Source organism: Monodon monoceros, unplaced genomic scaffold, assembly GCF_005190385.1.
Source record: "Monodon monoceros isolate NGI ecotype Baffin Bay Population unplaced genomic scaffold, NGI_Narwhal_1 Contig900_ctg1, whole genome shotgun sequence".
Taxonomy (NCBI): Eukaryota; Metazoa; Chordata; class Mammalia; order Artiodactyla; family Monodontidae; genus Monodon; species Monodon monoceros.
In genome coordinates this window covers 196-7774 of record NW_021703683.1, presented here as the reverse complement: position 1 = coordinate 7774, position 7579 = coordinate 196, and the positions used below count along the sequence as shown (strand labels likewise).

General features: G+C 44.2%; 1 pseudogene across 3 annotated transcripts; it reads left to right on the top strand.

The window, feature by feature from the left end:
* Nucleotides 1-1792: 1792 nt before the first annotated feature.
* On the top strand, nucleotides 1793-7571 carry LOC114891749 (annotated as a pseudogene). Of its 3 annotated transcripts, none has more exons than XR_003792593.1 (2): nucleotides 1793-5205; nucleotides 5969-7571. The product of XR_003792593.1 is annotated as a UDP-N-acetylglucosamine--peptide N-acetylglucosaminyltransferase 110 kDa subunit pseudogene, transcript variant X2 (transcript). The 3 variants fall into 3 exon arrangements; XR_003792595.1 differs by having other exon boundaries at nucleotides 5966-7571; XR_003792592.1 differs by having other exon boundaries at nucleotides 1793-6159.
* The last annotated feature ends 8 nt before the right edge of the window (nucleotides 7572-7579 follow it).

The following is a 7579-nucleotide window of genomic DNA, read 5'->3' as shown; positions in this document are numbered from 1 at the left end:
TCTCTACTTGCAGGGACTGGGGGCCACTCTTCGTTGCGGTGCACAGGCTTCTCACTGCGGTGGCTTCTCTTGTTGCAGAGCACGGGCGCTAGGCACGGAGGCTTCAGTAGTTGTGGCTCGCAGGCTCAATAGTCGTGGCTCACGGGCTCTAGAGCGCAGGTTCCATAGTTGTGGCACACCGGCTTAGTTGCTCCGTGGCATGTGGGATCTTCCCGGACCAGGGCTCGAACCCTTGTCCCCTGCATTGGCAGGTGGCTTCTTAACCACTGCGCCATCGGGGAAGCCCCTGGAGTATATTCCTGACAGAAGAAAATTTCCGTTTTGACTAAGCATTGATGAGAACTGAATCTTTGACTTATCTTTCACATGCCTGATGATTGAAATAATTTTCCACAGAATAGCTTCTGGTTTTGTACTTTTCAGTTCTTTTTTTTTCTTCAAACGCACATGCTTTGAGAGCTGTGAAGTGCAAGACATGGCTATATTGTAAGGTGGTTTTTGTCCTTATGCTTCTGTGTCTTGTGCTAGGTTAAGTCAGTAGAGTAGTCAGTATGAGTACTGGAAGTTATTCCTGTAATGGGATAGTATATAGTCAATTACATACGGCGGTGTCTGAAAATCACATAATAGCCTCACTTAAAACATCTCCTTAGGGCTTCCCTGGTGGCGCAGCGGTTGAGAGTCCACCTGCCGACGCAGGGGACACGGGTTCGTGTCCCGGTCCGGGAAGATCCCACATGCCGCGGAGCGGCTAGGCCCGTGAGCCATGGCCGCTGAGCCTGTGCGTCCAGAGCCTGTGCTCCACAACGGGAGAGGCCACAACAGTGAGAGGCCCGCGTACCACAGAAAAAAGAAAATCTCCTTAGCCAGATTTCAAAAAAGCCTGTGGCCATTCCAATATGATCCAACATAGCGGAATATGATAGAAGGAAAATTGGCAAAGAAAGAGACGCTGGTCTTACCCGATGGAAGTTAAAATATCTCACTTTTGACAATTTTGCAAAAACTTATAATTCCATGAACTAATTCCTAGGGTTCTTCATAGGACCTAAAAAGGAACCCATAGAGTTGTGGAACAACAATAGAAGCTGCTGTGATGAGAAGCCCGGGCACCGCAACAAAGAGTAGCCCCCGCTCGCCGCAACTAGAGAAAGTCTGCACGCAGCATTGAAGACCCAACGCAGCCAAAATAAAAATAAATAAAGATAAATAGATTTATTTTTAAAAAAGTAATACTCGGGTTTGAGGCATGAGAAATATGATGAGGAGAAATTAGCTAATCCTTTCAGAACTTTTAAAATATCAAACTCAGTCTCTAAGATTTGAGCATTATATACAACGTTGGTTACTTATTAGTGGTTTGGGAAGGCCAATTTAAAATTTTCTGATCTTACTGTATTGAAATACACGGCCCTAATGTTTTCCACATTGACTACATGAATGATGAAGTAAAGTCAATCATGTATTTCCTTTCCAACTGGACAGAAAACAAAACTTTAAAAAGTGTTTGGACTACTGACTTTTGATTTCTTCTAAGGCAAGTGTATAGGTAATTTTTATTCCCTGATTAGGAGAAAAATGGTGGAAGAGGGCAGGGTTAAGAATTAAGATTTCAAGAGCGTGAGAGGTAGATGGCCAACCAGAGTTCCTAAGGTTCGGTGCCTGTAACTGTTGCCGCCGCTTAAGCCTGCCAAAGCAGTGGTACGGCTGCTGCCCTCGTATTTGCTACCTCTAGAAACATTCTTGCCAGTAGTGGCGGCAGCGGGACTCAATTACCCCCTTTTCTCGCTCTCTCCAGAAGCTCCAGATGGCGTCTTCTGTGGGCAACGTGGCCGACAGCACAGAACCAACGAAACGTATGCTTTCCTTCCAAGGGTTAGCTGAGTTGGCACATCGAGAATATCAGGCAGGAGATTTTGAGGCAGCTGAGAGACGCTGCATGCAGCTGTGGAGACAAGAGCCTGACAATACTGGAGTACTTTTATTACTTTCATCTCTACACTTCCAGTGTCGAAGGCTGGACAGATCTGCCCACTTTAGTACTCTGGCAATTAAACAGAACCCTCTTCTGGCAGAAGCCTATTCGAATTTGGGGAATGTGTACAAGGAAAGAGGGCAGTTGCAGGAAGCAATGGAGCATTACCGGCATGCATTGCATCTCAAACCAGATTTCATCGATGGTTATGTTAACCTGGCAGCCGCTTTGGTAGCAGCAGGCGACATGCAAGGGGCAGTACAAGCTTACGTCTCTGCTCTTCAGTGCAATCCTGATTTGTACTGTGTTCGCAGTGACCTGGGGAACCTGCTCAAAGCCCTGGGTCGCTTGGAAGGAGCCAAGGCATGTTATTTGAAAGCAGTGGAGACGCAACCGAACTTTGCAGTAGCTTGGAGTAATCTTGGCTGTGTTTTCAATGCACAAGGGGAGATTTGGCTTGCAATTCATCACTTTGAAAAGGCTGTCACCCTTGACCCCAATTTTCTGGATGCTTATATCAATTTAGGAAATGTCTTGAAAGAGGCACGGATTTTTGACAGAGCTGTGGCAGCTTACCTTTGTGCCCTAAGCTTGAGCCCAAATCATGCAGTGGTACGTGCCAACCTGGCTTGTGTATACTATGAGCAAGGCCTGATGGATCTGGCAATAGACACCTACAGGCGAGCTATTGAATTGCAGCCACATTTCCCTGATGCTTACTGCAACCTAGCCAACGCTCTGGAAGAGAAGGGCCGTGTTGCCGAAGCAGAAGATTGTTATAATACAGCTCTGCGGCTGTGCCCCACCCATGCAGACTCTCTGAATAACCTGGCCAATATCAAAGGAGACCAGGGAAACATTGAAGAGGCAGTTCGCTTGTATCGTAAAGCGTTAGAAGTCTTCCCAGAGTTTGCTGTTGCCCATTCAAATTTAGCAAGTGTATTGGAGCAGCAGGGAAAACTGCAGGAAGCTCTGATGCATTATAAGGAGGCTGTTCGAATCAGTCCTACCTTTGCTGACGCCTACTGTAACATGGGAAACACTCTAAAGGAGATGCAGGATGTTCAGGGAGCCTTGCAGTGTTATACTCGTGCCATTCAGATTAACCCTGCACTTGCGGATGCCCACAGCAATCTGGCTTCCATTCACAAGTATTCAGGGAATATTCCAGAAGCAATTGCTTCTTATCGCACTGCTCTGAAGCTTGAACCTGACTTTCCTGACGCTTATTGTGATTTGGCTCATTGCCTGCAGATTGTCTGTGATTGGACAGACTATGATGAGCGAATGAAGAAGTTGGTCAGCATTGTGGCTGACCAGCTGGAGAAGAATAGGTTGCCTTCTGTGCAGCCTCATCATAGTATGCTCTATCCTCTTTCTCATGGCTTCAGAAAGGCTATTGCTGAGAGCCATGGGAACCTCTGCTTGGACGAGATCAGTGTCCTTCATAAACCACCGTACGAACATCCAAAAGACTTGAAGCTCAGTGATGGTCGACTGCGTGTAGGATACGTGAGTTCTGACTTTGGGAATCATCCTACTTCTCATCTTATGCAGTCTATTCCAGGCACGCACAATCCTGATAAATTTGAGGTCTTCTGTTATGCCCTGAGCCCAGATGATGGCACAAACTTCCGAGCGAAGGTGATGGCAGAAGCCCATCATTTCATTGATCTTTCTCAGATTCCATGCAATGGGAAAGCAGCTGATCGCATCCATCAAGATGGTATACACATCCTTGTAAATATGAATGGTTATACCAGGGGTGCTCGAAATGAACTCTTTGCTCTCAGGCCAGCTCCTATTCAGGCAATGTGGCTGGGCTACCCTGGGACCAGTGGCGTGCTTTTCATGGATTATATCATCACTGATCAGGAAACTTCACCTGCTGAAGTTGCTGAGCAGTATTCTGAGAAACTGGCTTATATGCCCCATACTTTCTTTATTGGTGATCATGCCAATATGTTCCCTCACCTGAAGAAGAAAGCAGTCATCGATTTTAAGTCCAATGGGCACATTTATGACAATCGGATTGTGCTGAATGGCATCGACCTCAAAGCATTTCTTGATAGTCTCCCAGATGTGCAAATTGTCAAGATGAAATGTCCTGATGGAGGAGACACCGCAGACAGCAGCAATACAGCTCTTAATATGCCTGTCATTCCTATGAATACTACTGCAGAGGCAGTTATTGAAATGATTAACAGAGGACAAATTCAGATAACAATTAATGGATTCAGTCTTAGCAATGGACTGGCAACTACCCAGATCAACATTAAGGCTGCCACTGGAGAGGAGGTTCCCCGTACCATTATTGTAACCACACGTTCTCAGTACGGGTTACCGGAAGATGCCATTGTGTACTGTAACTTCAATCAGTTATATAAAATTGACCCATCTACTTTGCAGATGTGGGCAAATATTCTGAAGCGTGTTCCCAATAGTGTACTGTGGCTGTTGCGTTTTCCAGCAGTAGGAGAACCTAATATTCAACAGTACGCACAAAATATGGGCCTTCCCCAGAACCGTATCATTTTTTCACCTGTTGCTCCTAAAGAGGAACATGTTCGGCGAGGCCAGCTGGCTGATGTCTGCTTGGACACGCCACTCTGTAATGGACACACCACAGGGATGGATGTCCTTTGGTCAGGGACACCCATGGTGACTATGCCAGGAGAGACTCTTGCTTCCCGAGTTGCAGCTTCCCAGCTCACTTGTTTAGGCTGTCTTGAGCTTATTGCTAAAAATAGTCAAGAATATGAAGACATAGCTGTGAAACTGGGAACTGATCTAGAATACCTGAAGAAAATTCGTGGCAAAGTCTGGAAGCAGAGAACATCTAGCCCTCTGTTCAACACCAGACAATACACAATGGACCTAGAGCGGCTCTATCTACAGATGTGGGAGCATTACGCAGCTGGCAACAAACCTGACCACATGATTAAGCCTGTTGAAGTCACTGAGTCGGCCTAAATAATGACTGTGTGCACAGGAGAATTACCCTGTACCTGAGCCTCAACCTTCTGGGGGAAAGGGAACTACTTTTTCCTTATCCGTACAATACCATGTTGCAGATGGGTGACAGACAATGATAAGAAATAGCACAGCCAGACTTGCTTCCTGCATGATCATGATCGTGATAGGGAGAGACACAAGAGATGGGAAACTGCTGTTCCACAAGGAGTCTCCATAGAATTTTGCAGCATCCAGGTGTCTGGAAGGTCTGGAAGGTAAGTCTGGAAGGTCTGATCTCCCTTGGTCTTCCATGGGATGGATGGTTAGTGTGGAAGGGAGATAGAGATTGCCCAGCCGTTTTGTGATTATCATGGATTGATTGAGTCTTCTGGATTAATATTTTTCTTTATATTTTGGGTATTGGAGCTTTTAAAAATGTTTGGTTTCAGGTATTTTTATTCATGTGAAGTGTATATGATTCTCTTGAGATAAGGTTTTAAGCTAAAATATTCCTTGTTTTAGTTTCTGAACTCTACAGATAAATGGGGACTTTGCTGGTGTAGTCTTTTTATAGGTTTTATAAACCACTTGAGCCTACATCAGTCATTTTAGTTTGTGACATAATGTTTGGAACTATCAGTGCTTTGTTGGTTTATAGATGATGGCTTAAATTCTTTTCCTGGTCCGTTTCCTTCTTCCCTTCCCCCCACTTTAAAAATTCTCCTGTAACTTGGCGAACAAAAAACCAAGTCTGATTCAAAACCTCCCAGAGTGTTTCTCTTAAACACATCTTCTGATGCCAAATGAAGTTTCTTAGGAGCGATTATTAATTCTGAAGGGCACAGTTGTGGTACTGTCACTGATGATAATAATAATGGATTTTTGGCCTAGAGTTTTGACCTATTTCACCAGTGTTTTACCGTTGACTGCCCCTCTATGCTGCTTCCAAAAGTGATAGTGTGTGTTAAGATTTTTACTTTCATTGCTAAAGTTTGTTTTTTTTTTAGTGGGTCCTGTTCTTCCTTTTTCTTTCAGCAGAAATGAAATCCCAGGTAAGTATAAGTATTCAAATATTTGATCAGTAAGTCACAGTTATCTCCAGTACATTAAATAACTTTCATCAAAAAACATGTTATAGGTAAAAAGCTCTGAAGGACCAGCTATGTATATGATAATTATGTTTCAGACCTTCTAGGGTATTATATATAATAACTTGTCTTCTGGACGTGGTCTTGAAGTCTTTATGGATTCAGCCTCAGTAGTAGCGAACTGCACTGCTACTTGGTTTGGAGTACAAATTAGACTTTAGCCCTCCTGGAGGCTGAGTTTTTGGTACTGAAAACCATAGGAATGAAATTATTGTATTTCTACAAAGGATCGAGGGCTTGAGGCTTAAACAAGGCAACATATGTTTGGGAAGCAGCCAGCCTTGAGAGCAGGTAAGGACATGCCAGGCATGCGGCCGCTGCTCGAAGGGACTGTCCCTACTTGTTCCCCTCCTTGTTCCATTCCATGGGAGATAAATCACCAGGGCCCAGAGATCAGAAAGAATGTAAAATGAGACAAACAAAGCTGTCTCCCCCCTGCACATGCAGGTTATTTTTGATGCTTCTGGTTTTATGGGTTTTCTCCCAGGGAATTTAACCTTGAGCCGAGACAGTCTGTAGATAATGTAAACCACCATCTGGCCACCTTCCGATTTCTAGTCTATATAATCTGCAACTGTAGCATAATAAAATTTGCCTTGCAACCATCAGTTGTCTTGGTCCTTCTGACCCCATCCGTCGGTGCTACTTCAGTTCCTTACCCCTTCCCTTCTGACCCTGGGCGGTGAGATCCTCTTTCTCCGGCTGGTCCGCGGCAAGTGGCACTCGAACAGGGACCTGAAGCGTGAAGGCAATTAAAAGAAAAAGAAAGTGCAGGTAAGAGAACGCTTATGCAAAATATGTGTGGCCACCAGTAAAAGTGAAACTAATAGAGGCATAAGGCAATAGTCAGAAGTAAAATAAGATGGGGCAGAAGGGCTCAAAGGAGTGTGAATTATTTGCTCAGGTTTTACTTTCGATGCTTAAAGCTCGGGGTAATAAAGTTTCTACCTCACGGTTGACTGAATTTTTACAGCATATCCATGGTGTATCTCCCTGGTTTCCTGATGGCAGCTCTGTTGACATAGAAATCTGGCAGAAAGTTGGAGAAGATTTAAAAAATTATTATGAGTCTCGAGGGCCTACTCATACTCCTGTTGTTACATATAGTTTGTGGACTCTGATAAAAATATGTTTAGATTCTTCTCATGATAGTGTTGATTTGAATGTAAAGTCAGAAAAACATAAGCCTCTGACAGAAGGAGAGGCTGTATTATCAGCTACTGTGTCGCCACTTCCTAAACCGAAAGAGCTAATTAATTTAAATATTTTAGATGAAGAGGAACATTTTGACTTAACAGATGAGGCTTGTAAACATAAAAGAGAGAAATATCCTGAGGATGATTTTCTAATGGCTATGATAGATAAGTCAGTGAAAAAGCTGCAGGTTAATAAGGACTGTCTTCCTCAAAAATCTACATCTGTAAAAATGCTCAGTCCCTTGCAGCGCGCTGTACAAGGAGCAATAAAACGAGGAGAAGATCCTATTTTCCGTTGTCCCGTC